The sequence below is a fragment of the Canis lupus genome, chromosome 5, assembly GCF_011100685.1.
Source record: "Canis lupus familiaris isolate Mischka breed German Shepherd chromosome 5, alternate assembly UU_Cfam_GSD_1.0, whole genome shotgun sequence".
NCBI lineage: Eukaryota > Metazoa > Chordata > Mammalia > Carnivora > Canidae > Canis > Canis lupus.
The window spans coordinates 970,614-987,070 of record NC_049226.1 but is presented as its reverse complement, the minus strand read 5'-3'; the positions used below and the strand labels follow the sequence as shown (position 1 = coordinate 987,070).

At 41.4% G+C, this 16,457-nt stretch overlaps 1 pseudogene; it reads left to right on the top strand.

The window, feature by feature from the left end:
• Positions 1-925: 925 nt before the first annotated feature.
• Positions 926-7,581, top strand: LOC100683000 (annotated as a pseudogene).
• The last annotated feature ends 8,876 nt before the right edge of the window (positions 7,582-16,457 follow it).

The window sequence follows — 16,457 nt, the reverse complement described above, 5'->3', positions numbered from 1 at the left end:
CTGCGGTCCTGTGTCCTCCCGCCTCCCTCCCACAGGAGCATCCCTGTGGTTCTGGGCCTTCCCCCCTCCCCCCCATAGGAGTTCCCTGCCGTCCTGGGCCCTCCCCGACTCCCCCAGGCAGGAGCATCCCCTCATCGTGTGTCCCCCCCCCACCCGGGGAACCGCAGGATCGGGGCTGTGTCCCCCGCCCCTGGGCTCCGGGGCCTGCGCTGCTGGACTCGCCTTCCCGAGGCGCCCCCAAGGCAGCAGGGCAGCCCCCTACCCCTCCCCCTTCTCCCCCCTCCCCCCACCGGCCTCTCCCCAGGCCCCCGGCGCGGCCCAGCCCTGCATGGAGCTCCCCGCTGTGGGGATGCGCTGCCCCCGCGCCCCTCCCGGTGCCCAGTTCCCCGCTGAGCGCCCTTCCCCGGGTAATCCGGGGCGCAGGTAAAGTCCCCGGCTGCGGCGGGGCTCTCCTGCCCAGGCTCCCCCACCCGGGTTCTTGTTTAGTTTATCCGGCCTTCTCCGTGGCTAGAAGTGAAAACCCTTCTCTCTGAGCGCCCTGCTGGCCTCTCCTTAGACCCCGGGTGCAGCCGACAGGCGTTGGGGATGGTTTGACCTTCTCCAGAGGACCTGGGGCCGTGGGAGGGGGGGCTCCGCCCGCTGGCCGCCCCCCCCCCCCCCCCCGGCTGCGCTTGGTGCTCTAATTTCTTCCCACCTGTGCTCTTCCATCCTGTCAAGTCACCACCCATCACCCAGACCTCCCTGGGCCCGAGGGAGGGGATTGCTCACTCACAGAGGACATGGGTTGGACTTCAGTTTTCTCCTTGATGGGAAGATCCAGCATATATTTCCTGTGAGGAAGAGCTACGTTCCAGAGGTATTTTCCCCAAGAATTATCTGCAATTCATCTTACCTGTTCTTACCATTTGTAGGCCATCTCTTGTTGATGGACACGCAGCCCTTCGGCCACCCTGCGTTGGCTGACCGAGAACCTGACACCTTTTCAGTAAGAATAATGGCAGTAGTATTTGGGGGTGTTTCATACACAGCTGGTGGGTTAGTGGGTCATCGATCTTCTAAATATGTAGTATTTTCACAGCTGAGAACTTTTTGCTCCTCTCCTCCAACCCCGCTTGGGTTTCTCTCAACTCAAACTACCCCACGCTAGAATGAAGTCTCAGCTCCTCCATAGATTCTCTGCTGTTGACCAGGAAATGTCCTTTTTGAGGAGATTCAGTGGGATATGACCTGAACCTCAGCCTTCTTCTTTTTTTTTTAAATAATATTTAAGGGATGTCTGGGCAAAAAGAGTAATACTTATATTTTGCCATCAACTTTTTCTTAGCTATGAACAGTTTTATGAGATTTCCTGGGCAATTCTCTTATAAACCAAAGTTCAACCTCATCTGATTATAGACAGCTCTAGATTAGGATGGTTATGGTTTATAGATACAGAGGATCCAACTATGTCAATTCAGCCTCTAGATTCTTCATTTCCTAAAACTACAGAAATAAGTACATGGGCCCATCTTCTGAAGCATCTAAGCATGCAGTCCTTTTGGATCTAGTAATTTTTATTACTATCATCTTTGATGAGTAAAATTAGTAGGCATGATATCCTCAAGGGCAAAGTATTGGTATGAGAAGTGTGTGGCCGAGCTGCATTCAATTTCCATTATAATCCTGGCAAAGCATGTCTGCTTCTTTAGCCTAAGGGAAGATGAATCATTTTACAAAGATCAAAGTTTATTCTTCTAAATGACTGCATTTTTTTTGAGTCACTAAAGACAGTCCCTGGCTGCTTACTGACCCCAAACTGTACCTTCTTTTCCCAACATTATTCAGAGCTTTCTTCATCTTCATCACTGATGTTGTTTCTCCTGACTCAGGGGGACTCCATCTTAATTAAGTGGCTTCTTAAATTATGTATTCACTCAACAGATACTTAATTGGGGGTCTATAAAATGCCAGGTGATGTGCCAGGGTCTATAATGGGCCACGTCAACAGGTGACCAGATGCTGTCCCTGTTGTCAAGAGACAGATGTAAAAAAGTAAATAGACAAAATCACTTAAAGTTTGATAAGTATGATGGAGGAAACAAAGAGTTGGGAAAGAGAAAGTGGGGGATGCAGGGAGGAAGCTAGTTTAGGAACAGAATCCTTCAGAGGAAGGTAGCCTCTTGAAGGATGGGAGGGAGAATAGTTCAGATTGAGAAGATAGCACACACTTTTGGCCAAGTCACAAGAGACTAACGTGTGTGAGGAAAGGAAAACAGATTTGAGTGGCTGTAGGAAAATCAGAAAGAGGGAGTCACTGGAGAGATGGCCAGGAGGCAGGGGCTCAGGATGAGAGGGACAAAGTCTATATGAATTATTGAGATCCGGTCATCCAGAAAGCAGCCCACCAACTACGGTAACTATCAAACAAATCACCAGAAGTGTTTGTTTTCAACCTAGGCCCAAATAAGCTCTTGGTCCTATAGAGATAAGCCTTTTGTGGAAAGCAGGGCATTTGGGTTTTTATCCTCAAGTGCTCTGAGAAGCCATCACATGGGTTTTACGTATGGGGAGGAGTGAGATGGTTTGATCATGTTTGTTGTTCTGTGGAGAATTAAAAAGAAGGAGGGTGTGAATAGTGTTAAAGAAGAATAAAAGCAGTCAATTTCCCTCTATTTTCATATTTCACTTCTTTAAAGGAACTTGAAACTCTCAGTTTGTGTTGTAAATAGCAAAAGAAAGCAGAAAGCAGGACAATGTCCTCCTGGTTTTCCTTGGTGTCATGTCTCTCTTCTTTCCTTCATTCCTTCTTCCCTCTCTCAGTGAACAGTAGCAGTGGATGCACAGCATTTCTCATACTTGTCAACACTCTGCTGAATATTAAGCTAAAGTAAATATTTAGAAAACTTTGTTCCTAAGTTGCAACTAGACTGTGAATAACCAAGATATCAAGAGGATAAGATTTTATTTGCAAAGTGAGTAGATAAAGTATATTTCTTTGGGGCACCTGCCTAGCTTAGTCAGTAAAGTATGTGACTTGATCTCTCTGTCATGAGTGTGAGCCCAACACTGGGGGTAGAAATTCTATTAAAAAATTAATTTAAACACACACACACACACACACACACACACACACACACATTTCTTTGGCTTCGGGGGTGGGTTGTAGAGTGGAGTAGAGCTTCATTTCCCCAGTCAGAAGATCTCTCAATGCTACCTTCCCGGGGTCTCTCAAGGGCTAGTGTGGATTTTCTGCAGTGGTGAGAGGGAAGAGAGGACCCCTCCTCTGTTTTTTTATTTTTTCCAGTAAAGTTGACACCTTTGTTTGAAGAAACAAACAAACTTTACAGGGTCTGTTTGCTACTTAAACGATGCAGACAGGCATAAATTTATCTGGGCCTGTGTTCCTTGTTCCTCAGGTCTGAATGGTCATTGATTCTAGCTACACCGTTTTTAGGGTTTAGGGAACTATGACAAATATAATTATGTTTTTTTGAGTGGAGATTTCAGTTATATTTCCTTTCATTATAAACCTGGAGTAGTGAAATTATAGAATTCCTGAAGAATTCCACAACTGTTATTCTCCACAGATCTGAGGATATTTTGATAGAGAAAAACAAAGGTCTTGTTTATATAAGATGTTAGCTAGTTAATTTGTCCTGAAAAAAACTAGTAGTCAGCTTTGGACCAACAGTTTTATTTAGGAAGAACTCAAGATTTCATTTTTTTAAAGATTTTATTTATTTATTCATGAGAGACACACATAGAGAGAGAGAGGCAGAGACCCAGGCAGAGGGAGAAGCAGGCTCCTCACAGGACCCCCATGCGGAACTCGATCCCAGGACCCTGGGGTCACGCCCTGGGCCGAAGGCAGATGCTCAACCGCTGAGCCACCAGGACATCCCAACCAAGATTTAATTTTCAAGGTAGAAAGTCTATCTGACTCAGCTCTGATTTTACTAGTGTACCACAGGCCTGTGCCAACCCACCATCTCTGCATTCTCCATACGAGCAGTTCAAGAAAACAAGGAGAAATATCTTAGTTCTTCCAGTGGAACTATTCGATATTTCTAGCCTATGACTGCAACACTTAGAGGATGATTAAGGAAAACTAGATCTTCCTTTAATTTCTGTTACAGTGTAGTAAAACATCTTAAAGTAGAAAATGAAGAAGCTGGTCAGACTTTTTCAGAAAAAAAAAAAAAACAAACCCAGCATTCGACAGAAGAAAACTGGAATTTTATTTTATTTTTTACTTTTTTTAAGATTTTATTTATTTATTCATGAGAGACACAGAGAGAGAAAGAGAGAGAGGCAGAGACACAGGCAGAGGGAGAAGCAGGCTCCACACAGGGAGCCTGGCATGGGACTCAATCCCAGGCCTCCAGGACCATGCCCTGGGCTGAAGGCAGGCGCTAAACCTCTGAGCCATCCAGGGATCTCCAGAAAACTGGAATTTTAAGAAAATTTTAAGCACATTGACAGTGAATTTGAAGAAAATACATATTTGGGAACTACCTTCAATAATATCAGTATATGTACCTAAATCAGTTGATACTGGTCACGAAATGATCTCCCAAGTGACTCTGAGAATGAGGATCTTCCCAAACAAGGATTTAGTGAAGAAAAAGCAAAACTAGTGAAGCAGATTCAGAAGAAAGAAGACCTTCTTCAGAGATGAAAACTGGTCAAAATGTATAGCTCAATGAATGACCTGTCTCAGTTACAGTTGTTCATAAAGTGGAGATTCTGGAGCCAGCTGTTGCTTTATGAATTGCAGCCGGTTATTCATAAAGGAGAACGAGAAACTCAGCCTGACTCCATTGATAGACCACTGTGGGTTAGATGATAAATTGCTATATTATAACAGAAATGAAGAATTTATGGGTACTTAATTCAAAAATTTTTCCTCCAGAATATTTTTGAGAATGACAACTTATAAGATACTTAATACATTTTAAAAGGAAGATAGAAACAATTAGGACTTAGAAAAAGATATCTTGATGAAAAACAGTTTAGGGCACTCTGTCATATAACTATAAACTAAATTCTAAAGTGAAAATTTAACACTTTGTATAAATTTGTTAAAGAAAACTCAACATTTAAAGAAAAGGGGAAAAATTAAATCATGTTTAAAAAATAATTTGGGCATCTCTGGAAGTCAGTTTTAATACATTGTTTTGTTTACTGTGGTAAAAAAAAAGTTATATTTTTTACCACTTGACATTGGTTAGATGGCTAAAATTAACATCTCAGGAAACAATAGACATTGGTGAGGATGTAGAGAAAGGGGAACCCTCCTACACTGTTGGGGGAATGCAAACTGGTGCAGCCACTCTGGGAAACAGTATGGAGGTTCCTCAAGAAGTCAAAAATAGAGATGCTCCGCAATCTAGCAATTGCACTACTAGGTATTTATCCAAAGGATACAAACATAGTGATTCGAAGGGACACATGCATCCCAGTGTCCCAGAATATATATATATATATATATATATATATATATATATATATATATATACATATATATGTGTGTATATATATATATAATGGAATATTACTCAGCCATCAGAAAGAATGAAATCTTGCCATTTGCAATGACATGGATGGAACTAGAGGGTATTATGCTAAATGAAATAAGTCAGAGAAAGACAAATACCATATGATTTTACTCATGGGAAATTTAATAAACAAAACAGGTGAACATAGGAGAAGGGAAGGAAAAATAAAATAGGATGAAAATTGAGAGGGAGGCAAACCATAAGAGATAATGAACTCCAGGAAACAAACAGGGTTGCTGGAGGGGAGGTGGGTGAGGAGATGGGGTAATTGAGTGATGGGCATTAAGCAGGGCTCTTGATGTAATGAGCACTGGGTGTGATATGCATTTGGTGAATCACTAAATTCTACCTGTGAAACCAATTTAACACAAGTTTTATTTTAAATGCTAAAAAATAGTTCAGTCTGGTGAATATCTAAACCTAAACTGGTCTAAAAATGCCTACCTCTCTCCTAAGTTTATAAACCTTGTTTCCATCCATTTACCACATATTTCCATCTGGATGGTCTAGCAGATAAACTTGTTCATATGCTCCAAATGTTCATATACATATATATACTTATGACTTAAATACATAGATTTTTCTTTTACAAAGCATGAGGTGGCAAGGAGCTATCAAGCCATGAAAAGACATGGAAGAAACTGATATGCATATTACTAGGTCAAAGAAACCAATCTGAAAAGCCTCCATAGTGTATGACTTCAACTATATGACGTTCTTAAAAGGACAAAATTATGGAGACAGGGGTTGGGAGAGTGGGAGAGAGGGACAGTTAGGTGGAGCCGAGGGGATTTTGAGGGCAGTTGAAAATACTCTATATGATAGAGTAATGATGGAAACATGTCATTATACACTTCTGCAGATCCACAGCATGTACAACACCAAGAGTGAACCCTAATGCAAACCATGGACTCTGAGCGATGATGTTGTGTCAGTTTGGTTTATCATTTGTGACAAATGTACTCTGCTGCTGGTGGATGTTAACACTGGAGGGCATAGAGAGTATATAGGACCCCGGGGTCATGCTCTGAGCCAAAGGCAGACGCTCAAATGCTGAGCCACCCAGGTGCCCCTTGAATTCCCTTTGTTATCTGCATTCTCTCTTTTTCTTTCTTTTGAGCTATTAAGTCTTCTTACATAGTGAGCACTATGTTATTGAATACCATCTACCCAGGGCACTAAACTAGGTCCGGATTGGGTCCCACAAGTTGGTTTTTATTTTAATTTTTAAAAAACTCAATCTTTGATATTTGTGTTAATTTTCCATTAGATTTGATTAATTCTTGGAAACAGCAACTTAAAAAATCTTCCCATAACAAATGTGAACTATTATAATAGGCATCTTCTTTACTGTTAGGAATTTGACAAATTTAGTAACTTGGGAAATTAATAGAACTCAAGTTTGAAGTTTTGATTAAAAGACAAGGATTTTTGTACAGGACCCTGCTGACTGAACAATTACTTCATTACCAGCAGTTATTTTCCTGGGATGGGAAAAGTTGGTAGGCAATAGAGTATTTTCTGTGACATACAAACCAGTGTCCTGATAACACTTGCATATTCAGCTGAAAGCAACACTTGTTTATTTGTTGGATAAGTGCTGGATAAAGGAAATGCGCACACTTGTCCTGGCGTGGGGAGGGATACAGGGATACAGAAATGCCTAAAATGTGGTTCTTGGCCTCAAAGCACTTACCGCATCACTTGCCATCACTAAGGATTAGCTCCTTGGGCTGGGGTCAGAGCCCTCAGGCCCGAGGTGGCACGTGCCACCCGCGGGGAGCGTGGCTGGCCGAGGTCCGCCCAGAGCCACTCTAAAGGGGACCTCTTCTGGGGGCTTGCAGGAGGGAAGGCCCCGGACCCCAGTGAAGCCTTCCTGGAGCTGAGGCCTCCTGTGCCCTCACCTGCCCCCTGCGACCTGTCTCTGGTGCCTGACCTTTCTGAATGGGAGCTAACAACCCAACGAGAGCTGCCTCCAACCCTGCAGCCTCTCAGAACCTCCTCCTCTGCCTTGAAACAAGCATTCTGTTTCCTCAAGTGTTAGCATGTCAACCTCAGAGATAACTGAGTCCTTTTCCCCATAAAAATGGATGCCGGTTGTTTTAAGGTCTTGTGGTAGAATTCTCTATGGGTAAACCAGATCTACCCGTGGCCCGTTCTTTTCCAGCGCTGCTGATTCTCCGGTGGGTCACCCTATGCCACACGTAAACTGACAGACCCCCACTTGTGGGGGAGCTCTCGGTATCAGTTTCCACACATTCCTGGGCGCTTAGGCTCTAACTAGGAAGGGGCGTCCGAATTCACCAGAAGATCGCTGTTATCTTTTCCACACATGCATGCCTGCAGGTGGGCCCACTGAAGCATGGGAGCTTGCGGCGTTCTTTGGTCTGCGGATCACTTTTATTTTCTAGTCCATTGCCCGTAGAAAAAACTCAAGTAGCCACTGTTCTTAACATCAATGGTCCAATATCAGAAAATAGCACGACATGGTGCAGAGTTGCTTTTGGTAACTTGTTCCTTTTTTTTTTTTTTTCCTCAAGTACGTTATCAAAGTTACATGGGTAAATAATAATATAAGTCAAATAATTTCACAAGGCTTTTAATGAAAACTGTAGCCTCTTCCCCATCTCTCTCCACTGTTCTACAGAGTCATTTTCAAAACTTTCACCTATTTCTTCCAGTTACTATCTCCAGGTTTCTAAGTAACATCCTTAAATTCCTATGCATTGATTTTTAATTTTGAGTTAATTTATTATTTCTTGATATAAAAAATTAGAATTTTTGGCTCCTGCACTCCTTCTACTCATTCACATAGTCTTTCTGTCTACTTATCTTCCCAGTACAGTTATACCATGATTTTGGGTTAAATCAATATTCATATTTGGTTAAACATTTAATATTCTTGTTTGGTCAAATTAGTATGCTTATTTCCTTTTCAGCAAACTTGAATCTTGTCTAAGTTGACAATTGAGATACCAAGTACCAATCATACCAAGTATGATTCCAGATTTTAAAATAATAAATTTTCACCCCACAAGGTAGTCATAATACTGATATAAAATAATAAAAAATAAAATAAAATAATATATAAAATCAATGTTAATATATAAAAATTATTAATACCAATGCAAATATTAATATAATAATCAGTACTGATAATACTGATTATTATTAATACTAATATTAAAATTTTTAAGAGAGATATCAAAATATAAAATGCAAACACTAAAACATCTAGTTTGAATTGACTTTCTGTTCTGAGACAGTAGGGACAGTGTAAAAGTTTGGGATACACTTGGGCAGGATGCCAGACTCAAAATGAATTACTGATTTAAATGTTAAACATAAAACTATAAAACTTTTGGTAAAAAATATAGAAGAAATATTTCAGGATGTAGGTCTAGGCAAAAAATTCTTTTTTTTTTTTTTAATTTATTTATGATAGGCACACAGTGAGAGAGAGAGAGGCAGAGACACAGGCAGAGGGAGAAGCAGGCTCCATGCACCGGGAGCCCGACGTGGGATTCGATCCCGGGTCTCCAGGATCGCGCCCTGGGCCAAAGGCAGGCGCCAAACCGCTGCGCCACCCAGGGATCCCTAGGCAAAAAATTCTTAGACTTAACACCAAAAGTGAAATCCGTAAAAGAAAAAATTGATAAATTAGGCTTCATCAAAATGATGAGTTTTTGCTCTGTGAAAGCCATATATATATATATATTTTGCTCTGTGAAAGCTATATATATATATAGCAATATATTAACAGTTATCTAAACATGCTTATACAAATCAAAATCATAATGAGATATCACCTCATACCTGTCAGAATGGCTAAAATTAACATAAGAAACAACAGATGTTGGAGAGGATGTGGAGAACGGGGAACCTTCTTGCACTGTTGGTGGGAATGTGAACTGGTGCATCCACTCTGAAAAACAGTATGGAGGTTCCTAAAAAGTTAAAAATAGAGCTACCCTCTGACCCAGCAATTGCACTACTGGGTATTTACCCAAAGGATATAAAAATACATATATAAAGGGGTACATGCACCCCAATGTTTATAGCAGCATTTTTACAATAGCCAAATTATGGAAGCATCCTAGGTATCCACTAATAGATGAATGGATAAAGAAGTGGTATATATATGCAATGGAATAGTATTCTGCCATAAAAAGAATGAAATATTATTATTTGCAATGACATGGATGGAGATACAGAGTACAATGCTAAGTAAATAGTCAGAGGAAGACAAATACCATATGATTTCAGTCTTCTGTGGAATTTAAGAAACAAAACAAATGAGCAAAGGAGAGAGAGAGAGAGAGGAACCAAGATACAGTGTTAAATATAGGGAACAAACTGATAGTTACTAACCAGAGGAAAGAGGGTGGTGGGTGAAGTAAGTGGTGGGGATTAGGGCATGCACATGTTATGGAGAGTGCTGGAAGGTTATGGAATTGTTGAATCCCTCTATGCACATCTGAAATGAATATAGCACTGTATGCTAACTATACTGGAATTAATAAAATAATAAATTAATCTTGGGGTGTTTTTGTTTTATAGAGAGTAGGGGGATAGAAGGGCAGAGGGAGAGAGAGAATCTTAAGCAGGTTCCATGCCCAGCATGGAAATGGATACAGGATCTATCTCATGACCCTGAGGTCATGACCTGAGCCAAAGTCAAGAGTTGGATGCTTGACATACTGAGCCACCCTGGTGCCCCTGGATCTTATTTTTAAAATCCATTCAGTCACTCTGTCTTTTGTTTGGAGAATTTAATTTGTTTACATGTAAAAGAATTATAAATAAGTATGGACTTATCATTTTGTTAATTATTTTCTGGCTGTTTTGTGATTTCTTTTGTTGTTCTTTTCTTTTTCTTAAAGATTTTATTTATTTATTCCTGAGAGACACACAGAGAGAGGCAGAGACCCAGGCAGAGGGAGAAGCAGGATCCCTGTGGGGACTTGATCTCAGGACCCCAGGATCACACCCTGAGCTGAAGGCAAACACTCAACCACTGAGCCACTCAGGTGCCCCTCTTTTATTATTTTCTGATTTGATGATTTTCTGTAATGTTTTGCTTAGATTCCTCTTTATCTTTGTCTTTGTTTCTACTATAGGATTTTGCTTTGTAGTTGCCATGAAGCTTACATAAAACAAGATATGTTAATGATAACTTATCTGATAATAACTCAAGTTTGAATGCATTCTAAAGCTTTGAATTTTTATTCTCCCCCTCTACATTTTATGTTTTTGATGTCATAATTCACATCTTTCTATCTGTCCATTCCTTAACAGGTTGTTGTCATTTTAGTTATTTTTACTACTATTTATTTAACCTTCATGCTGGTTTGTAAGTAATTAACCTACCACATTTACAGCATTAGATTATTATGAATTTTGCTATGTATTTACCTTTAGGAGTGAAATATACACTTTTATATATTTTCCCTTTACCCATTAGTGCCCTTTTGTGTCAGCTTCAAGAAGCCCTTTAAACCCTTACCCTAGAAGCCCATTTAGTGGTGATGAACTCCTTTAGCTTTCACTTATCTGGAAAACTCTTTATCCCTCTTTCAATTTTGAAGAACAACTTTGCTGAAATATTTTTTTTCTTTCAGCATTGTGAGTATATCATGCCACTGCCTTCTGGCCTACAGAGTTTTTGCAAATAATCTCCTGATAGTCTTATGGTTATTCCCTTGTATGTAACTAGTTTTTCTCTTGCTACTTTTTAATTCTCTTTTTCTTTTTTAAATTCTGATCTTTTTTTTTAAGATTTTATTTATTTATTCATGGGAAACACAGGGAAAGAGAGAGAGAGAGACAGAGACCTAGGCAGAGGGAGAAGCAGGCTCCATGCAGGGAGCCCGATATGGGTCTCGATCCTGGGTCTCCAGGATCATGCCCTGGGCCAAAGGCAGACACCAAACTGTTGCACTACCCAGGGATCCCAACTTCCGATCTTTTAATTATAATGTGTCTTGGTAGAGATCTGTTGGGGTTTATCTTCTTTGGAATTTTCTAAGATTCCTTGATCTGGATGTTTGTTTCCTTCTCCATAATAGGAAGGGTTTCTGCCAACAAACAATCCAATCATGAAATGGGCAAAAGACATGAAGAGAAATCTCACAGAGGAAGACGTAGACACGGCCAACATGCACATGAGAAAATGCTCTGCATCACCTGCCATCAGGGAAATACAAATCAAAACCACAATGAGATACCACCTCACACCAGTGAGAATGGGGCAAATTAACAAGGCAAGAAACAACAAATGTTGGAGAGGATGCGGAGAAAAGGGAACCAACCCTCCTTACACTGTTGGTGGGAATGTGAACTGGTGCAGCCACTCTGGAAAACTGTGTGGAGGTTCCTCAAAGAGTTAAAAATAGACCTGCCCTACGACCCAGCAACTGCACTGCTGGGGATTTACCCCAAAGATACAGATGCAGTGAAACGCCAGGACACCTGCACCCCGATGTTTATAGCAGCAATGGCCACAATAGCCAAACTGTGGGAGGAGCCTCGGTGTCCATCGAAAGATGATGGATAAAGAAGATGTGGTTTATGTATACAATGGAATATTCTTCAGCCATTAGAAACGACAAATACCCACCATTTGCTTCAACGTGGATGGAACTGGAGGGTATTATGCTGAGTGAAGTAAGTCAATCGGAGAAGGACAAACATTATATGTTCTCATTCATTTGGGGAATATAAATAATAGTGAAAGGGAATATAAGGGAAGGGAGAAGAAATGTGTGGGAAATATCAGAGAGGGAGACAGAACATAAAGACTCCTAACTCTGGGAAACGAACTAGGGGTGGTGGAAGGGGAGGAGGGCAGGGGGTGGGAGTGAATGGGTGACGGGCACTGAGGTGGGCACTTGACGGGATGAGCACTGGGTGTTATTCTGTATGTTGGTAAATTGAACACCAATAAAAAATTAATTTATTAAAAATAAATTTTAAAAAAGAAAGAAAATGACCAGAATTAAAATGTTACAAATTAAAAAAAAAAAAGGAAGGGTTTCTGCCATAAATTTTTGAGTTCTATTTTCTCTTTCTCAGACACTTATAATGCAAATGATAGCCAGCTTAATATTGTCATATAAACCCCTTTGGATATCTTTGCTCTTTTTTTGCAAAGTAGGGAGATATTCAGCTGTAATCTCTTCAAATAAGTTTTCTGCCCTTTTCTCCCTCTCTTCTCTTCCTGGGACCACTATAATGCCACTGTTGGTCCAATATTGTTAAATATGTCCCTTATGGTATCTTCACCCTTTTGCATTCATTTTCTTTTTGCTGCTCCTATTAGATTGGTTCTACTGCTCTGTTTTCAAATTCACTGATCCTTTCTTTTGCTTCATCTATTCTATTGTTTAACCCCTCAACTGCATTTTTTAAAGTTTATTTTTTTAACCTTATGACTTCAATTTGGTACTTTCTTTTATCTTCTCTGTTGAAATTTTTACTTTTTTTCATTCACTCTTCTCCTGAGCTTGGTGAACATCTTTATAACTTTTATTTGAATTCTCTATCAGGTAAATCTTCTATTTCATTAAGATCTGTTTCAGTTTTATCTTATTTTATTTGAAACATATTTCTCTGTTTCTTCATTTTCTTTTTTTTAAAGATTTATTTATTTATTTATTCATGAGAGAGACAGACAGACAGACAGACATAGGCAGAGGGAGAAGCAGGATCTTTGCAGGAGCCTGATGTGGGACTCAATCCAGACCCCAGGATCATAACCTGAGTCGAAGGCAGCCACCCAATTGCTGAGCCACCCAGGCATCCCTGTTTCTTCATTTTCCTTGACCCTCTATGTCAGTTTCTGTTCATAAACAGACACCTCTTCTGGTATTGAGGAGTGGTCTCTTGTAGGAGACAAACCTAATCATTTAACTCTGCCCTAGCTCTCAGTTATCTCTCAAACTTCTGTCATTATCCAGGCCACCTACGTTATTTTTTAGTGGCCCCCAGTAGTTAGTGAAGGTGTGTCAAGACCTGTCAGTGTCCCAGATGGGAAGATCTGAGTACCTAGATGCCCGCTGACTGGGAGCCAGACACTCAGGCATCAGCTTTTATTCTTTTATTTAAAAAAAAATTTACTCCTCTATTATTGAGAGAGGGAGAGAGCGGGGGGAGGGGCAGAGGGAGAGAGAGAGAGAGAAGAGACTCTCAAGTAGACTCCTCGCTGAGCATGGAGACCAACATAGAGCTTGATGTCACACTCTGAGATCATGACCTAAGCCAAAAACAAGAGTTGGATGCTCAAACAACTGAGCCACCCTAGTGTCCGGGCATCAGCTTTTAAAGTACAAATATGCCTCTTTCAAGGGAAGACTGGTGGTTGGAGTTTCAGTCTCCTCACTCTGCACTGAGCCCTGGGGTTATTACCACTGGGTTATCAGCCCACTTAAAAATTTCTTTCTTTGATACCATCCCATTGAACCAGTAAACAAGAAGCTCTGGTGATCACCAGAGCTAAGCTATCAAGAGATGTATCCTCTGGGTAGCCACCACAAAAACCAGGGTGCCAGATGTGTACACAAGCTCTTTTTTTTTGGAGATGCTAATAATCTCACATGAGACAGATGGAAAATGTAAAGATGGCGCCTCCAGCCTCCCCAGTCTCTGAAGAGCATTGTAGTCAGTCCTCTGGATGTTAATTAATTACAAGCCTACCCCTAAGGCCACAGCTATGAAAACAAGCTAATAGGCCTCTTTCACAGATTCTAGTGACCTGTGGAAAGGTAGGGGAAGAACTCAAAGATAGCACCCACCAGCCTCTGTCCCCAGAGAACACCTTAGTAGGCTTCTAGTTGCCTGCCCCTTAGGCTGAAGCTCCAGGGCAAGCAAATAGTTCACGTTCACAGAAATAATGGGCATATGTTTGCCTGCTTTTTGCATTGTGCCCTGAGAGGGCTAACATCTCTCCATTTGTTAGTCTTAGGAGTCCCGCAAATACAAACCCTGCTGGCTATCAGAGGTAGGTGATCAAGGGGCATTCCCTGGGCAGCAGCCATGAAAGCTGCTGTAGCCGATGTAAAAACTTGGGCACCAAGTGTGTGTATAGCTCCCTCCTAGGAGACACCAGATCTCTGGAGCATGGCAGAAGGAGTAAAAATAGCAACCACCTTCTGAGATCTGGGGGGGGGGGGGGAGATTAAAGTCAGCCCTTAGATGTATTTATTTAAAGGCCTACCCCTCAGGCCACAGCTATGAAGATAAGCCAATAGAACTCTTTCAAAGAATGGCTGGGGGGATGCATGGGTGGCTCAGTGGTTGAGCATCTGCCTTCGGCACCGGTCGTGATCCCGGAGTCCGAGATCGAGTCCCACATCAGGCTCCCTGCATGGAGCCTGCTTCTCCCTCTGCCTGTGTCTCTCCCTCTCTCTCTCCCTCTGCGTCTCTCATGAATAAGTGAATAAAATCTTTAAAAAACAATGACAACAACAAAGAATGGCTGGGTGTCTTGGTATATTTCCTCTCTGCTCTACTGTGAGAGAGATTGGATAAGAATTCTTTCTCCATTTGTTATAGTCTATGGAACCCAGAGCATAGCTCTGCTAGTCATCGGAGCCAGATAATCTAGAGGCGTCACATGGCTAGCAGCCACAAAAATTGTGCTAGGAAAGGGTGCAAGCTGTTCCCCAGGAGCTACCAGCATCCATCTTTGGAGACTCTTCAGCAGGCCTCTAGTTATGTGTTAAATTAGATGCCTCAGCCCCTTAGGCCAATACTTTTTTTTTTTTTTTAAAGAGGAGGAGGAGGGGCAAAGGGAGATAGAGAGTCTTTTTTTTTTAAGATTTTATTTATTTGAGAGAGAGAGAGAGAGAACAAGTGAGGAGGAGAGGGAGAAGCAGGCTCCCTGTGAGCAGGATGCCTGATGCAGCACTCAATCCCAGGACCCTAGGAGCAGGCCTGGGCTGAAGGCAGATGCTTAACTAATGGAGCCACCCAGGTGCCCTGAGAGAGAATCTTAAACAGGGCATGGAGCCTGATGTGCAGCTCATCTCATGACCCTGAGATCATGACCTGAGAGAAAACAAGAGTCAGATGCTTAACTGACTGAGCCAACCAGGCACCTCAGCCCAATGCTTTAGGATAAGCAAGTAAGCATTTTCCACAGAAAGTCTAGGAGCTTTTCAGTCATCTAGCACCTCTGTGATGGCCTCTGGGGTGAAAGAGTTCATACATACAAGCCCTTTAAGAACTGTTCCACAGCTTGCTATAGGTTTGTGGGCCTCATTGACATAAGCTAGATGCTTTGGGGGCTAATCTCTCCAGTACAGGTCTTAAAAGTTGAAGTACCAACATGCAAAAGAATGAAAATGAACCATTTTCTTATACCGTACACAGAAATAAATCCAAAATGGATTAAAAATCTAAATGTGAGTCATGAAACCACTAAAATCATAGAGGACAACACAGGCAGTAACCTCTTTGACATTGGATGTAGCAACATTATACTAGATATGTCACCTGAGGTAAGGGAAACAAAAACAAAAATAAACTATTGGGACTACATGAAAATAAAGCTTTTGCACAGAGAAGGAAACAACCAACAAAACTAAAAGGCAACCTCCAGAATGGGAGAAGATATTTGCAAAAATGACATAACAGATAAAGGGTTAATATCCAAAGTATATAAAGAACTTATCAGGGATCCCTGGGTGGCTCAGCGGTTTGGTGCCTGGCTTTGGCTCAGGGCATGATCCTGGATTCCTGGGATCGAGTCCTGTGTCAGGCTCCCCGCATGGAGCCTGCTTCTCCCTCTGCCTGTGTCTCTGCCTCTCTCTGTGTGTCTCTCATGAATAAATAAATAAAATCTTTTAAAAAAAAAGAACTTATCAAACTCAACACCCAAAAAACAAATGATCCAATTAAAAAATGGGCAGAAGATATGAA